The sequence below is a fragment of the Kogia breviceps genome, chromosome 13 (genome assembly GCF_026419965.1).
Source record: "Kogia breviceps isolate mKogBre1 chromosome 13, mKogBre1 haplotype 1, whole genome shotgun sequence".
NCBI lineage: Eukaryota > Metazoa > Chordata > Mammalia > Artiodactyla > Physeteridae > Kogia > Kogia breviceps.
Window position 1 is genome coordinate 30,218,330 of NC_081322.1, and position 16,982 is coordinate 30,235,311.

Below are 16,982 nucleotides of genomic sequence, written 5' to 3' on the forward strand. Positions count from 1 at the left end.
GCGCGCTGGCTCGCCGGAGGCGGGAGGGGGCGGAGCCCTTGTCTGTCTGAGCCAGCGCGGTTCCGCTGAGGTTCTTGTCCGGGCTGACGCTGTTGCCTAGAGCAGAGCGAGCTGGACGCGCCACCCGCGGGGCTGGCAGCTGCTTTCATTTACTAGGAGACACTGTTTCCCCGCGGGAGAGTCCGGGAGCGCGCAGACACACACACGCTCACGGACACACACGCTTACGGACACACACATACACACGCGCACACACGCGCTAGCGCGCTCGTTCTTCACAACTGCATCCCCAAACCGGCAGAAAGAAGCTACTGCGATTTCTCTTAACCTCTGCATCGTCGGGCGAAGCAGGGCCATTGTGCATCAGGGAAAGCCCGGTGCCTGCGCTGCCGCCTTGGGTACGTAACCCCGGAGACCGCTCACCCCCTCGGGTAAGCTAGTCTCTCTCTCCTCGTAACCTGTTCGGGGTTGGTGCCTACAGACCGGAGGGAGAGGGTGGGAGGCTGCTGGTGAGCCAGTGGGGGCGAGACCGGAGTTGAAATTTCAGGGGCATGCAGCCTCTAGCAGCGTCGTCTAGCGGGAGCAATTACTATTCCCGGTTACTTATTTTACCCAGCCCTGGAGTTGCTCGCCCTTTTCTCCCCTTCCTCGTAGCCCAATATGTACTTTGCTCCTTGGTTGCCAAGGAGACTTGCTTAAACATCAGCCTTGGGGCGTCTGTTGAAAGAACTGGTTTCTTAAATGATGCTGTTATTTATTTTGATTTTTAAAAGTGAAATGTACACTGAGGACCTTGTTGTAATTTGGCATTCGTTAATCTGTATTCAGGCGACGGTTTCATTCAACTTCAAGAAAAGCGGTAATTGCACTGTATGGAGTGCTTTAAAAAGGATTCGTCAGATGGATTTTTCAACGTATTGAGTCTTGAATCATAAATTACTCCCATTTTGGTGATCTTATAAAGAACGCTGATTCCAATTAAAATCCCTTCTTCCCCTCTCTTTCCACAGTATATTTTGCAGTTCACTGAGGCGTGATTGTCTTAACATTAAAAGCAGAAGATGAATTAATTATGGTTCCCCACACAAGGATGATCTTCTGTTGTAAAATGACCAGAACAGGAATACATATGTGAATTCCTAATGTAAGGATATAGCTTTCATAGCATACATCTTTGCTAACATTTCTGTATCCACTGCATCACTCTTTGAGTGCAGTTTTTTGCACCTCTGCCCATTTCTGAGAAGATTCTGTTTTCTTTCAAGTCTTATTGATTTTTGATGTATATCTATATGTAGGTAGATATAGATATAAAATGTGTGCCATAGCTTAATACACCGGATTCTAAGCTTTTCGAGCTTTTATTAAAACGTAGAGAGGAAGGAAGCCCAGCTTTCTAGATCCTGTTGGTTTTTTCCTGATAGACTGTATCCTTTACTGGAGCACTGGTGAGGCCCAAGAGGAGGTCTGTCTCACAGGAACCCATAAGAACTGTGCTGTCAGTTTCATCTTTAGGCCTCAGGCACCTGATGGGTGAACTTATCACACAGCACTTGGAGAGATCTGCAATCCAGTAATTACACTCTGCACTAACTTCATACCTTCATTACAAACAGAAATGGCCTAGTAAAGACCCACTGGCATTCAACAATTCATTTTGTTTTCCTTTGATATTTGTTCCTTTTTTCTACCTTTTTTTAAGTGAGGCCAGGAAATATATAAAATTCTTTTTATTTAGATTTTAAACTGTGTCATACAGAGTGTAATGATAGGAGGAAGAAGGGAAGCGATCATAACTGAGGTAGGTGGAGGGGATTTGTGCCACTGACGGGGGCAGGTGCTGTGAAATGAATAAGGATGACAAACATTTTATATTCCAGTTTACAAAGTACTTTCTGTACACTTCTTTTTTAATTCCCATAACAACCTTGTGAGTTCAAGGAAGTATCTTCAATTTAAAGCTGAGGGACCTAGACTCAGAGCTTGCTCAAGGTCACAGAGCTAGTGAATGGGAAAGCCCTTTTTGGATCCAGGCTCTTTGCCTTTAAAAAAATCCTGTGTCTGCTTGTCCAGTGTGTGCAGGGGTCTGACAGGCAAGGTAAGGGACTGGAGCAGGCCTAGTGGGAAACACGTGGGAGAGAGGTGGTGTGGATTATGGCTGGAACATGCAAACCACTGTAAAGGGGGCAGCTCCTACTTGCCTGTTACTGGTTGCTGCCACCCTGGCTTTTAAAGGTTCCCTTTTTTTCAAGAAAAAAAGAAACTTCCAGATTTTTAAATTTGAAGTGTCTTTAATTTAAAAAACTGTAAGGGCCACATTAAAAATGTATCTGGGCCACAAGTGGCCTGGGGCCTACCAGTTTGCAATCCATAACTACTGAGGTCTCATTCAATTCTAAACTGTATTTCTCTAACGGAATACTGATGTAAACAAATATATTCATCATTACGAGAGTGATTGGGAGTTTTCTGATTTTGATATTAAAATCTCTAACAGACACGCTCAACATCCAATAAACAGGTCCAGGTTTGTTCCTGAGGGTTCCTAGGTCTCTTTCTCATATCTCAGAGAAAATGAAAGAGCATGAAGTGCTCCAAAAGAGGAATTTTTGAATCTGGTGAAATAAAAGCATTTATAGTTTAAAACTTTTCATGCTTGTAACAATATATTCTGCGTGTAGGACTAAGAAGTATAGGAAAAGTCAGTCGGGTACCTGTCATTTCAGGGAGAGGTAGGATAGAAAGTTGGTCAGAAAAAAGGAGCATCCTGAACCTTTCAATGAAAAGTTCCTATTAAGGCTTAGGTAATTAGTTAAAACCTACCACAGAATATTGTAGGGTTCCAAAGGAACAAAAATGTAACTGGAAACTCAAAGGGACATTCGATTCCAGGACCCTGGCAGAGAAAGTACTCTTTACTCCTTAAGTAATTTTGTAATGAAGCAAATATTTTTGAGAGGCTGCCACTTTCTCATATGTCTACTAAACTACAAAGATGTCAGTAGACTTCACTGAAGCAGACCTGGTGGTCAGAAAGGAGTGTTATTTTATTTACATCATTTCTTTTGTGGATCCAAATAGGTCTCATTAAAAAAGAAAAAACCAACACTTGGACAGTCGCTTCTAATAGTTCTGTCATTCTAAAATCATCCTCTGGAAGGAGGCTTTAGTGATAAATAAGGAAATTTCATTTTCAATTCCTGGAAATGTGTCACACATCTAATAAAAGAGCCATGAAGATGTTAGTCAATACTAATATAACAAAGTCCTGGCTGGGTGCTGTGGAGATAACATCTCTGCCCTTAAGGATTCAAAGCAAACAAACATATTGCTCCTGGCAGCTTCTACTTTTCCAGCCCCTTCTACGTGCAAACTGCTTTCCATATTGTCTTCGCAACATCCCTATAAAGTGAGCGTGTTACTTCCATTTGACAAATGAAGAATCCAAGATTATGTGATGTTAAACTGGACCAGTGACAGAAAACTTTAAACCTCAGCAGCTCTCCTCACTTCATACCCACTCTTCTCTGCCAGTTATAGACATGTATATAATTGTGATTTTGAGGCAATTGTGTGTTAAATGCTATGACAGAGATACAAAATTCCACTGAAACGCAGATAGAAGAAAAAATTAAAAAATATTTTGACTGTGGAGGTCAGGTAAATCCTGTGTAGGAGGAGGATTAGTGCTGGACCTCAATGGCTGGGTGTGCTTATAGTAAATGAAAATCCCTTTAGCTGTCGAAAGATGGAAGGTTCTGCCAGACAGTCAGTTGGAATTGTGACCTGAGAGGATAATGTACATGATCTCTGATATTGATGAGTTCATCATTGTAGCTGAAGGGATGACACAGTCTGTGGGAAGAAATATGGTCTCCAATTGGAGTGCAGCAAGAAGAAGGAACTGGGGATGTAGGGAGGGGGTGGAGGAAGACAAGTTGGTGAAGGAGACCAAGAGGGGAGTTGTAGACATAGAGGAGAATCCAGAGAGTGTAGTAATGATTCTTCTAAAAGACTGAACATAAGGCAAAGGATGAACCAAGTATTAAGTTCTCTATACAGAGTCTGGTACACAATAAATACCCATTAACTGTTATGGCGTGTCTTTATTCTTAACATCTAACAACTGGCACATAATTTCCTCTCATGTTATCACTTTTCTGTGGGAAGAAAGCATATATAGATATTTTACATGAATGCAGTAAGAGTGGCCAAATACCTGGATTTTTAGAAATGGGAAAGAGATTGTGAAAAATAGATGAGGAAAGAACATATCAGTGTAAACATTTTCTTTTCGTAGGGTCACAGGCTTGGAGGTTAGGGAGGCTCTTGCAGATAGATTTTAATGTTAGATACACCTTTGATGAAGTCTCATCATATCTGTGGGATAAGTGAGGAGAAATGTATGCTGTGTGTTAGCTGTTTGGAAATCTATACCCACACCCAGAGAGAAGCCTTTAGTAACAGATTAATGGCCTCTCCTCTTGATCCTGATTGGGTCAACTTCTTGTTTCCTGAGTGGAAATATGAAATAAAACATGTGACAAGTAAGTGGAAGTTAGACTTGGATTCAAGTACTAGATTTGGAATGACTGGGTGGGAGAACTGCCTGTTAGAATCATGGGCACAAGGTAACAGGATGAAATAAAATAGAAAACATGACAGCCAGCTAGAGTCTAGCACTGAGGACGTTTGGCATGACAGGAGTTCGCTTTGAAGTTGGAGGGATTTTAATTCCAATCAAGTACAGTATAAGCCAATGTGATGATTTGCTCTTCACAGATATATTTGGCAAGTAATGGAAAATATGATGAACATGTGATGTTAGGAGCCCTTCTTTCTTATTAAACAGAGCTTTTGATGACAGTGGAGATAGACCTGGTTTTGTCTCTGTGTCAGGCAGTGCCTTACTGCCCCCTCCCTTCCTTCTGTATCTGGTTCCCATTATCTCAGAATTTCTTCCAGTTTAGAGAGTAGAACTTGAGAATTTATCCTAGAACTTCTTGCTTTCCCACTTTTTGGGAATAAATAGATGAAATTCGTTTTGTTCGTCGTTTCCATGGTTCTGTGATTCTGATAGGGGCTTTCGTGCTCATACGCTTCCTGCTGAGATCTTTACCTAAGTCGTGGAAGAAGCACTCAACTTTCTTCATATTTTTTTTGCTCTTGCCATGTTTCATATGCACATTGTGATGCATTAATGCATTTAATTTAACTTGATTTAGACATACGGTGCTATAAATTTCGATGAGATTTTAAGAAGAACTATGTATAAAAAAATAACAGTTGCAAACCTGACTCGGAGTCAGATTAATTCCACATATGGTGAAAGCACTGAAAGCTGTAAATTTGTCTAAAAGAGTTTCACAAGGTTGGAATTAACTGACTGATAAGATGATTTTTAAATGAAGAAGGAAAATCTTTGGCAGTTTTCGTAGACTCTTGACTTGCTCCTACATGTTTGTTTGAGGTATAATATAGTCTACTTTCCATGCCAGATGAGCTAGTTCCAGTTACTTAGAAGCAGGACTTTTCTATAATCCCCCTACTCCCCAGCACAGCCTGTTTGGCATACAGGATATTGTTCGAATAAGTAGTCCCAGCCAAGCTGATCGCTTCAGTGGGAACACAGTCAATGCTAATGGGACAGATGCCAAGAGCAGTGGAGGAGGCATTTTGCAATTTTTTATGACACAAGTTCTGGTGCCTCATTTAAAATCATTACTTAGAAGCCTTATTATTTATAAGTTTTAGTTCTTCCAGTTCTTGCACGTTGTATGTGTGTGCAAGGTAGCGTGGCACAGCCTTGGAGACTGGATTTGAATGCTAAACCTGACGCTTCTTGGCTGTGTGATCTTGGTACTGGCTCTGGGATCGAGCTCACACATCTCCCCTCAGTCTCATTTTCCTCATCTGTAAAATGGGAATTCTATTAAATTCATGACAGGGCTATTCTCAGACTAAATAAGATACGCATAATAAACATCTAGCCCAATGCCGGGTGCATAATAAAATCTCAGTACTCACTAATTCCTTCCCTTTGCCTCCCCTTTCCCTCCTGCCTTTGCCTTCCTCAACATGAGGGTAGAATTCACTTAAATTGTATGTCCCATGTAAAATGTCTTAATCTGTTCTGCCAGCCTTAGCGAGGAGCTAGCCTCTTTGTGTAATGTAGCTTTGAGTGAGAAGTGGACTGCTTAGGTGGGCTCTCCTGGGGAGAGGAATGTGTATGTTGGGGTTAATGTCTGACAAGCCTTCCCCCTCTTTTCTGCAACTCCTGAAGCCACAGGGAAAAGGAGGGAGGGTCAGTCTTCTCCTGTCTAGGCAGCTCACTGGGGCCCTATTATGGGATCTCTTCAGGGGTCCCCATCTGTAGAAAGCACAAAGCTGCCTCTTGTGTCCCCTGTGGATTAATAAAAGCAGCACCTATTACCTGGTGGGTACAGACCTCCTAACCTTTCTGTGAGATCAAGTTCTAGTTGCCAACATCCTTCTATTCAACTAGGGGTTTCCCTTCATGCTGAATTATGTAAATTTTATGAAAAGGTCAAGAGCTCCCCAGGCTCAAAGAAAAAACTTCTCAAATTCACTTTCAAGTCAGATAGGATTAAAGTCTTCCCCAAGAGAGTACGTCCTAGTTAAATCTATTTTTTTCTTTTTTCTCTGTACCACTCTCTGTCCCCTCCTCCGCCCCTGCCAGGCAAGTCCTTATCTGCACAAATGGCAGAGTAATCTTCCTGCTTTTTTGATATCATTTGGTTCTCTGATGACCTAGGAGTGCAGATGAGGTTAGTGTATCCTAACTTTTTTCAAGGTTACCCCCCAGCTCATGGGCTTGTGGTAACCCAGACAGCCGTGGGAACTACTAGCAGCCTACTACACTGTTGATTTTTGTAGTAGTGATAACAAAGAACATTTATAGGATGGTAGTCTGAGCAGTAAATTTTCGGAGCCTATATACCATGCTAAGTTCTGTTTTTATCATACAGTGAATCACAAAGCACTTCATTATAGAAAAGACTATTTCTTGTGCTAAATGTGCTCTGGTATGTCTGTATGTATTTATTTATTTATTTCAGTGTTTCTTTAAACATGTTGCAATATAATAATTCAGATATATGTTTAGTAGTTGGTAAGTAACATTAGTTTAGATACGTAAAATAAGAAAGGCTTAGGGAATTGCTCATGTTAAATTTGTGATCGTTTGTCAGACAGAATATCCTTTACCTATGTCTTTACTCTCTGTGAATCCAGAAGAGAATATTGTAAAATTAAAAAAAAAGATTCGGTATATAACAGATATTAATTATAGTGAGGTTTGAATTCCAGGATGAAAAATATGGTAGCCAAGATGACATCAGTGCCAGATCTTGTGTTTGCATTTAATTCACACAACAGCAAAGTTACAGAATCATACTATTAAGGAAAAAAAGTCTTTTAATATGAGCATATTCTCAACCACTTCCCAAGTGACAGCTGTGGTTATTATTTTGGAAATTTAGATTCATAATTGAGGTAGATATCCAAATGGAAGAGATTTATTTTGATAGAGTCTCTCTTTGACTTGCTTCCTCATCTATTCTGTTTGACATTCCCTGAAAGGAGACTTTTTTAAAAGTGCTGTTTTTGTGATAGGCAGTAGTATAGATATAATCCAATAACCCTTCAGCTGCAAAGATTCACTAGTCTTTCTCAGACTGATGTCTTTGAGCTGATATGACTGATTAGACGGTTTTGGTTTTTTCTTCTGTGGAAACATTAATTACGTACAATCTGATTTAATTTGGACACAGCTTATCTTCTTTAGCTTTGGGTCAAAGCTACTTATCATTTCTTGAAGGTATTTAATATCATCTAAAGATAGGGCTTCCGAATTGATCAAACGTCATTTGAGAAACTCGTGCACAGCCCTAAGGCCTTTCTACACAGTATTTAACTTGACTTTTTACTGAAACTCTAATTTGTGAATCTTAGTGTCATCCGTAGGGTTTTATGGTTAAATTTCCTTTTCTGACCTTGTTATTTTTCACAAACTTGTCAACTTTTGATTTGTGTTTCATGTTGTTCTATCAATATTGCTCTTCAGAAGTCTGTAGTTAATTTATTGTCACTACATATTATCAGTTGCTTTAAAGTGGAATATTGATATATTTGATGTATGTAACTGCTGAAGAGTTTGCAGATGTGGGTGGAGCTCATTGGCCAGCACCTTGTCTCTTTGTGGCTCAGGGTTTGGTAACTGTGGAATTGGGACAGGAAGAGTCAGTTACATGGTTTAGCTATGTATTGCCTTTGTAAATAAGGACATACTTTACCCCTTGTCCTAATGGGGCATGAAATTCCAAGACCTCCTCAATATGTGTCTCGATTACTGTATTTTCCTTTTTGGGCACTGTATTCTTGGAGTTCTTCTACTTCCTCTATATTGACCTCTTTTTGGAAAACCATATCCTATGATTGCTTAAGAATTTTGTTGCTATCATTCTTGGCTCATATGCAAACTTGCAGTGCCTCAACCAGCAGCTATTGGTATTCTGTTCCTTTTCTTTATTCATGTGTTGGTTGATGAAGAGACAGAGGCAAGGATGAAAGAGGACCTCTTGCATCTCAACATTAAGTGAGCCCATTAAATTTGCTGGACAGTAACCAGCCATAGAGCAAGATATTTAAAAAGCCCACTAGGGGCAGGACAGGAATAAAGATGCAGATGTAGAGAATGGACTTGAGGACACAGGGAGGGGGAAGGGTGAGCTGGGACAAAGTGAGAGAGTGGCATGGACACATGTACACTACCAAATGTAAAATAGGTAGCTAACGGGAAGCAGCTGCATAGCACAGGGAGATCAGCTCCGTGTTTTGTGACCACCCAGAGGAGTGGGATAGGGAGGGAGGGAGGGAGTTGCAAGAGGGAGGAGATATGGGGATATATGTATATGTATAGCTGATTCACTTTGTTATACAGCAGAAACTGACACACCATTGTAAAGCAGTTATACTCCAATAAGGATGTTAAAAAATAAATAAATAAAATAAGCCCAGGTATCACTGACTCAAGAACGTTTTTAGTTCTCTCTCTTCTTATCTGGAACCTCATGGTTGGCCTCAGGGTTGGGAGTGGATTGAGTTTCAGGAGAGGATTTTTCTATATGGTGGCACAGCATCCATCAGTATCTCAGCCAGGAAAGAGGATCCTCACAGGAATCAGCCACATTTCCCTCTCAGGCCAACGTTCAGGCTTCCTGAGGGCAGTGCCAGTGTTGATAAGGCCTTTTCTTAAGACTGCTCCCACCTGTGGTTGCTTGGGTCCCAGAGCAGAACAGAAAATCCCTCACTGGCTGTATTTCTGTACGTGAGGTGAGCCTGGGGGCCATGCGCAATGAAGTGGATCGGGAGAACAGGGGCCCTCGGAGTCAGAGTCCTTGAGTTTCCAGCTCTGCCGCGGGAGCTCTGTGCCCGAGTCTCCTTTATAAACTGGGACAATAGTAAGAATCATGAGAACAAAATTAGATATATATTTTTTTAAAAGCTCTGTTTATACTAAAAGGGCTCCATTATTGACTTTTTTGGCTGTTCTGGAGCCTTGCTTTAGAAAATCATACATGATCACTGTTCTACAAGTAGGTCCAGCCCAGAGGTTGCAACCAGGCTCTGTAAAGAGATGGTCCTTAGAAGGACCTGGAGTTGTTTTAAAAATATAGATTCCTGGAGTCTATATTTATTGTGTTGGAATCTGTATTGGTACTGAGCCCCTGTGTATTAGAACACTCTTCCCGAGTGATTCTGATGGTGGGTCTAATCCCTGAGCTGCAGGTCAAGAGCACAGCGACCTGTACACACTCTGCTCCTTATTCCCACCTCGCAAGGACCTGCCGTGCCACCTGGATCTGGGCCTCAGTTTTCTTGCCATTCACACTGAAAACAAAAGAGCAAGGTAAGTAAGTTCTGAGGTCACCCAACTCTATGGATATTCAGTGGACGTTTAAACATTGCGGGCGATTCTTTACTAAGTGCTCTGGATAGGAGTCGTAATGTGTGATTAACATCTTCACTGCTGAAACAGAAGTTAGGATTTTCCACTCAAATTTGTGTACAAGGAATCAGATGAATTACTGCAGAGAGCATCTTTGTAAATATCCTCATGGCGGTATTACCCAACACTGAAGCAGTTTGATTTAAAAAATAGACATGTCTGCACAAGATAAAATCAGATGCTTTTTTATACCTTTTTAGATTTAGAGTGTTGATGGTGATTACATGGCATTTTATAAGCCAACTGGAGAATATAGTTTCTACTGTGGATCAAGTGCTATGAGTCATTGATTAACAGGTCTATCTGTAGTGAACTGTGGCAGAATAGTATAGATCTTTACAGCAGGATTTCTCTGGGAGCAGAGAAACCATAATTTTGAATTGTAGTTTGCTCTTTATTTTAGGGAAGGTTTGGAGGGTGTTTTGCAGGTTTTTAATAGGCTTTTAAATTTAATATTCTGTCCTCAGAAACGGGCTGAAACAGAGTGTGACTGTGTGTACGTCTTTTACGTCTGAGGGGAATTTCATGACCTTCTTCACTATCATGGTCTTAAAGCATCAAAACATTTGAATATCAGGCATTTTGAGGAGATATGCAACTCTTAAGCACCAGCATACAGATAAGGAGAAAAAGAAACCTTGCCATTAAACAGCTTATGAAATTATAAGTAAATTTTACAATCTAAGAGAGTTATACATGGTGAGGATATTGCCCACTTATAGTTTTAAGAGAAGTCATTTTAAGGCATGTGAGTATATGAAAGAAGGGCAGGTACCATGGTATCATACTTATATTTGTTTGTCTGTGTTCGTTTAATCATTATTATGACCATTGTGATGGTTTCTCTGATATTGAGTTAGGTACAAACCAGCTTAATCCCTTTTGCAGGATTATTTTTGAGTTGAAGAAAAAAGGCTTTTGACCTAGAGAACGACCATTTTAGAACTGGAATTACTTTGTTGAGTTACCTTTTCCTCCTTGGAAAATCAGATGAAATGGTGTGTTTAGAGCTTTGGCAAATTAGAGTTAGGGTGTACTCTTTCTTCTGCTTCTTGTGTCAAGGATGGGAGTGGGGAGAGAGAGGGAAAGAGAGGGAGGAGGGTGAGGATACCTGTAAAATTGCATTTACCATCAGTTGGTTTTGAGGCTGCAGCTTCATTAGGTGGCTAGCACTTGGCTCGTCTGCCAAAATCATCTCTTTGGCCATCTGTGCCAAATGAGAGGAAGTAATGGCCTTGGGCACAGCTGCTGAGCCTAATGTGTATTTCTAACTCGTGTATTAAAGATAATGATCACATGGAAAAGTCCGGTGGCCAGATGTGCAGAATAAATAGAGAGAACCCAAGACACACATATAAATTTAGAAGTGCAAGAAAGAAAAAATCTGTATTTTACATCGTGAATTGAGAGTAGGTCTTATTTAAATCTACAGATAGGAGTTTAACCTTTTCTACCTTCATCTCTTTAGAGAGCCTTCTTCTAAGGAGAAATAACTCACAAGAGAGATTGACCTTGAATTTTGGCACTTCTTTGTGACACTTCATGAATTTTGCTCTAACACTGATATTTTTATAGGAGATGGAGTTCATTAACATAGCCCAACATTCATTGCTTGGGCCTTTTCCCAGCTCAGTGGCTCTGTTTAAGAATAATCACTGAAGTCGATAAGTGACTGTCATTGGTGTCACTGCTCTTTTCTGTTGGTTCACTTTGGACCAACAGCAGGACCTTTCCAGGCAGATTAAATCTAATGTCATTAGAAGCATAATTAAGAAGTTATAAGAAAATAAGCTGTTCAGCAGTCCTAAGAATAAAAAGAAGGCCAAGAATCAGAATTTTAAATAAATATTTCTACATTTTGCATGGCCAATTCATTTCCCTAAAGTACCCCAACTAATGAACGTGTTGGAAGGAAACCTACCTTAGAGTCAAATTGGCCTTTAGAAGAATGTTACCCAAATTATGTGAAGTGACTTTGGCAGATATAACATAGTTTAGCAGCAGAGTTCCCAGTACATGCTTTTTAATTTTTTTCCTTCAAACCTGCCTCATCCAGAGCTTCCCCATCTTCAGTTGCTCAGGCCCAGAACCGTGAAGTCACCCTTGGCTTCTTTCTCTGAGCGCTCGCATCCAAGCAGTCAGGAAATTCTGTTGGCTTTACCTTCAGAATATACCTGGGATCTGACCATTTCTGACCACCTTCCTTCTCCCACCCTTGCCCCAGTCAACACCAGCTGATGCTTAAACTGCTGCAGCGGATTCCCGGCTGGCCTCCTCTGCTTCCCAGAGGCTGTTCCCAGTACTGCAGCTGGGGTGATCCTTTTAAAACCTGAGTTAGATCACCTCTCTTTTGCTCAAAACTGCATTAGATTCCATCCCAGGAACCAGCACAATCTGTACCGTCTATCCCCTCCTGTCCTCCTCTATCCTTACCTTCTAGTGGTCACTGTCCACTCCTGCCCCGGTCTCACTGGCCTCCTTTTCTACTTTAGAACCTGTGCACGTTGTCCCTGGTTTCCTCTACCTGGACTGCCCCTCCTCCTGGCTGTCCCCAGGCTCCCTCCCTCACCTCCTTTGGGCCTTTGCGCAAATGTCACCTTCTCACTGAGGTCCACAGTGATCGCCTGTTTAAAACGCAAACTACCCCCCACCCCACCCCTTCACTCTCAGTTCCCTTTACCGTGTGTTACTGTCCCTTGTCCATGGCTCTCATCACTTTTTTAAGAACAGCTTTACTAATATGTGAGGGATGAAACAGGATTGGCGGTTGAAACCAAGTCCCCCTAAAACCCAGTTCCTCTACTGAGTTTATGATTAACCACTCTATCCAAAACATACCCACGTCCTCTCCTCAACAGTGAGGAGTATCAAAGAAAAGGGAGGAATTGTAATAGAAGCAAGGTGGCACGCAGCTGTTAGCAGACGCACCTGAACGACCTTTAGCAGGCAGCTGTGAGCGCAAGACCATTAGTGCGGTGGTTAGAGTCCCCCCTGGGCCATCGGTCGGCCGAGTGGCGGTTGTCGCGGCAGCGAGCGCGGTAAGAGGCGGGGCGCAGCCTTCTGCCCAGGGTCCTCCAGGCCAGGGCTTAGCACACCCCAGGCCGCACAGCAGCAGGTGAGCACAGGGGAGCGAGTGAAGCTTCATCGGCCGCTCCCCATCGCTTGCATTACCGTCTGAACTCTCCCCCAATCTCGTCCGTGGTAAAAGTGTCTCCTACAAAACTAGTCCCTGGTGCCAAAAAGATTGGGGACCACTGCTGTAGGCCCTCCAGCCTCTGGCTGGCGGGTGAGCTGGCGGGGCCTGGGGAGAAGGCTGGGGGCTGTGTCCTGCAGAGTTCCAGAGCCCTTGCCATGGCCACCCGCTGACCGGGCCCAGGCCTTGGGGCAACGCGAACCTCTCCCCTGTCCCTGCCTCTGCGACCTAGTGGCAGTAGCGGTCTGCGTGTGTTGCAGTCTGCAGGACCCGGCATACCCCCCCCCCGCCCCCGTGTTTGGGTGGCCTGAGGAGCCTTAGGGCCAGCTGGATCCTGGGTGCCTGGCTCCCTCAGTGATGACTTCTGGGTAGGGTCTGGGAACCTGACCCTGAAGGCACTGCCAGCCAAGATCTGCCTCTTCATCTGGGCCTGGGCCCTGGTGGGAGGACCCAGACTGAGTGCTGGATGAATGCTCACGGACAGGGTAACTGGCCTGAGCGGGGACCCCCTTCTTATGAGGAAGGACCTGGACCTCGGAGGGTGAAGGTTGTGCCTTGGGACCTTGCACTTTCTTGTCAGAACAGAGAATAACATTTGTTTTGGTGGAGATTTACAGGAACATCATTACCTGACCTCAAGAACAAAGGATCTGACACCATTTTGCAACAACTAACCACGCCTCTCCCTCATCTTTCCTATAAATGGGATTTGCTGAAAGCTTTTGGGGAGTTTGGGCTTTTTAAGGCACGAGCCACCGTCTCCTTGCATGGCCCTGCAACAAACCTTTCTCTGTTCCAAAAAAAAAAAAAGAACAGCTTTACTGAGGGTGAATTTACAGATCGTAAAGTTCACCCACTGTAAGTGCACAGCTTAATAATTTTTAGTCTATGTATATAGAGTTGTGCAGCCATCACCTCAATCCACTTTTAGAACATTTGTATCAACCCCCAAAGTTTATTCCACTCCCGCTCCATCCTAGGTAACCTCTGATCTTCTGTATCAATAAATGTGCCTTTTCTAGACATTCGAATCTTGGTCTTCTCTGACTTGGTACCACCAGTGCTCAGGAAGTGTGGGTTAAAGGAGCTGCATGTTTGTGCAAAAGTAAAATATTACCCTATTCGTGTGTGTCTGACCTTACCTGCAGCTAACTAGGCTGTCATCTCAGTGTTCAGTCCCCAGGCCTCTCAGTTTCTCCTTCCCAGCATCTCGCATGCCCTCCTCTCCCCTCTGTTCTCCTGGCTGCTTTTCTGACTCACGTCCTCAGCACTGTAGCTTCTTTACTGGTCTCTCTGTGCCACTTTCTTTTTTCTTCCATCCCTTCCTGTGGACTGTTGCAGACTAATATCTTTAGAAACTTGGCTTTCTTTATCTCACTCTTCTTTCTAAAAACCCCTGTGACTCTAAGACCCGTGGCTAAATTAGTCTCAAAAAGCATTTCCCCACCTGCCTTCTAATTCTTCCCAATGTGAACCATCTCCCTTTCTCAGGCTCTGTAGGTAAACAGCCTTCCAGGAGGTACTGAAAGGCTTCTCTACAACCTCTAGTATTATGTATATCTAATTTCTAAGCCTCTTTGTCAAGTAATGCGAGATTTAATAAAACAACAACGAAAAAAATCTTTAAAGCTTCTGGGAGTTGGCTATTTAAAGGAATCCAGTAATTTATCTGTCTTATATTTCCCTATGTTGAGTATTCTCTAAATAACAACACTTCCAAACTTGCTTTATACCAAGGTTTTTAATTTTTGTTTTTATTTAATCAAGGGTTTCTTTGGCCACCAGTGTAGTGAAGGAAAGTTCCAGGATTAATTCCACAGTGGAAACAAAACAACACACGTCTGGCTAAGGCACTCCAGCGTCAGGAGCAGACCTCGGCTCTGTTTCACTGTTCTGTGTTCACACTGCTGTTCCTTGCTGGAGGGTACTGGGCAGGGCTGGGTCCCACAGTGGACACCTTTTCTTCTGGGATCCAGCCTTCTCGGGTGCTTCTCATGTGCCACAGATGTCACATCCAGCCTTCTCTGTGCTGTTGTTACTGCTTTTGGCTGCTCTGGCCCTTTTCGATGACAAGTGATATTAAAGCTATCTTTGGACTACAGTGTCCACCAGCCACTTACCTCCTCCACAGCCAGCGGGGCTTTGGCTGCTTGTAGCTGCCTTTCTTGCTTTGTGTAGCAGCAGCAGTGGGGTGCATCAGTGGGATGGCTTTAGAGAAAGAGAGCCCTAAGGTTGAATCCTGGTTCTTTTGTTTACTAGTTGTTTGGAAAGTTATTTAGCTCTTTAAACCTGAGTATCCTCCTTTGTAATCTGGAGACAGTTATACCTACTCTGCAGTATAATTATGTAGATCAAGTGCGATAATGTATATAAGTTTCCTTGTCCAGCAGGAAGTAGGTACTCAGTAAATTTTTGCTATCTACTATATGATTATTCTTAAGCAGAGGCTGGAGGGCCTGGGAGCTAAGGTTGCTCCGCTATTATTGGGGAGAGCAGGTGTTTCTTCCCATTATCACCTCTTCCTGGGTGTGGGGGTAATGAGAATGTAGGCACTTTTACTTTGACTACCACCTGTGTTTTCCAGTATTCAGTGTCTAATGCTGAAGGGACAGCTGTGATTCACAGGCCACACCTGGTGGGTCTGTGTGACCCTTATGCTCTCGTTTCAGGATGAAAGCTATAAAAGATCCTGTGTTGTTGTTGTTTCTTAAATATGCCGCCATTGGTGTTTTTGCTTATAAGAGCATTGCCAGTTTTCTCATTAGTATTACTCTGTGCTGTCAAGAATGCTCATTCGGCACATAGTTATGGGGCATCTGTTAGATGCCAGGCTCTGTGCCAAGTGCTGATGATTCAGTGGTGAGGAAAACAGATCAGAGCTCTGTCGTCTTGGAGCTGACACTCCAGTGGAAGTGATGGGCGCTCATCAAATGATTTCACAAATATGGGTAAAATTACAATTGAAATAAATGCTGAGAATAGGAGGTTCATGGTGTTATGAAAGTGTAAAAAGGGTTTGACTTGCTTTGAGGGGGTGGTGTGGAAGCCTTCCCTGAGAAAGTGGGGTTGGGGGTCTGAAGGATGTGATGAGTTAATGAGGTGAAAGCCAGAGGGTGGAGAATGCTTCAAATAAAGGAGGAAAAAATTCATATACAGAGGCCCAGAGTAGTGCTGGGGGAAAACAGTGGTGACAACAAAGTACGGTGGGGTGCTGAGAGCCAGGGAGAGTGTGGGGGGAGATGATGCTGGAGGGTGGGTAGGGCAGGACCACACCTGGGTCTTTGTCCTGAAAACAGTGGGAAGCTACCGAGGAAGGGTTTTAGTCAAACAGTGACAGGACCTGGAAGGCTAGCAGTGGCTTCTGGTTGAAGGAAAGCAGTCATCAGTATAGGAAGGTGTTGCTGTCTGTTGCTCTGGTTCAGATCAGAGGTGATGGTAGTAACTTGACCTAAGGAGGTGGAGAGAAAGAGGGAAGACCATTTAAGGGCTAAGAGGTAAAATTTTCAGATCTTGGTGCTCGATTGGATATTGAGAATGAGGGAGAGAGAACCCTATGAATCCTGCATCTATGGGGGGGGGGTGTTGCCATTCCATACAGCTGTGTGAGTGGAGGTACCATGTCCATGGATGGTGATACTAATCCAAACAGCTGCATGGTGGTGACATTCCATGCAGTTGGGTGCATGTTGGTATAATTCATCAAGAAAGGGATTCTAGAAGAGGAACTGTTGGGGGCTGGGTGAAGGAAACTACATGTGG

General features: G+C 43.0%; 1 protein-coding gene across 9 annotated transcripts in view; it reads left to right on the forward strand.

Moving 5' to 3' along the window:
- Positions 1-16,982, forward strand: part of KLHL32 (kelch like family member 32) — a 235,391-nt gene continuing 218,409 nt past the window's right edge. For 3 of the 9 annotated variants that reach the window (XM_059083005.2, XM_067011497.1, XM_067011499.1), the window contains exon 1: positions 41-398. The gene's annotated coding sequence lies outside the window, so the exon portion shown is untranslated. Of the gene's footprint in view, positions 432-16,982 lie in introns of all 9 variants that reach the window. The other 6 variants (XM_067011495.1, XM_067011502.1, XM_067011496.1 and 3 more) reach the window with 5 other exon arrangements.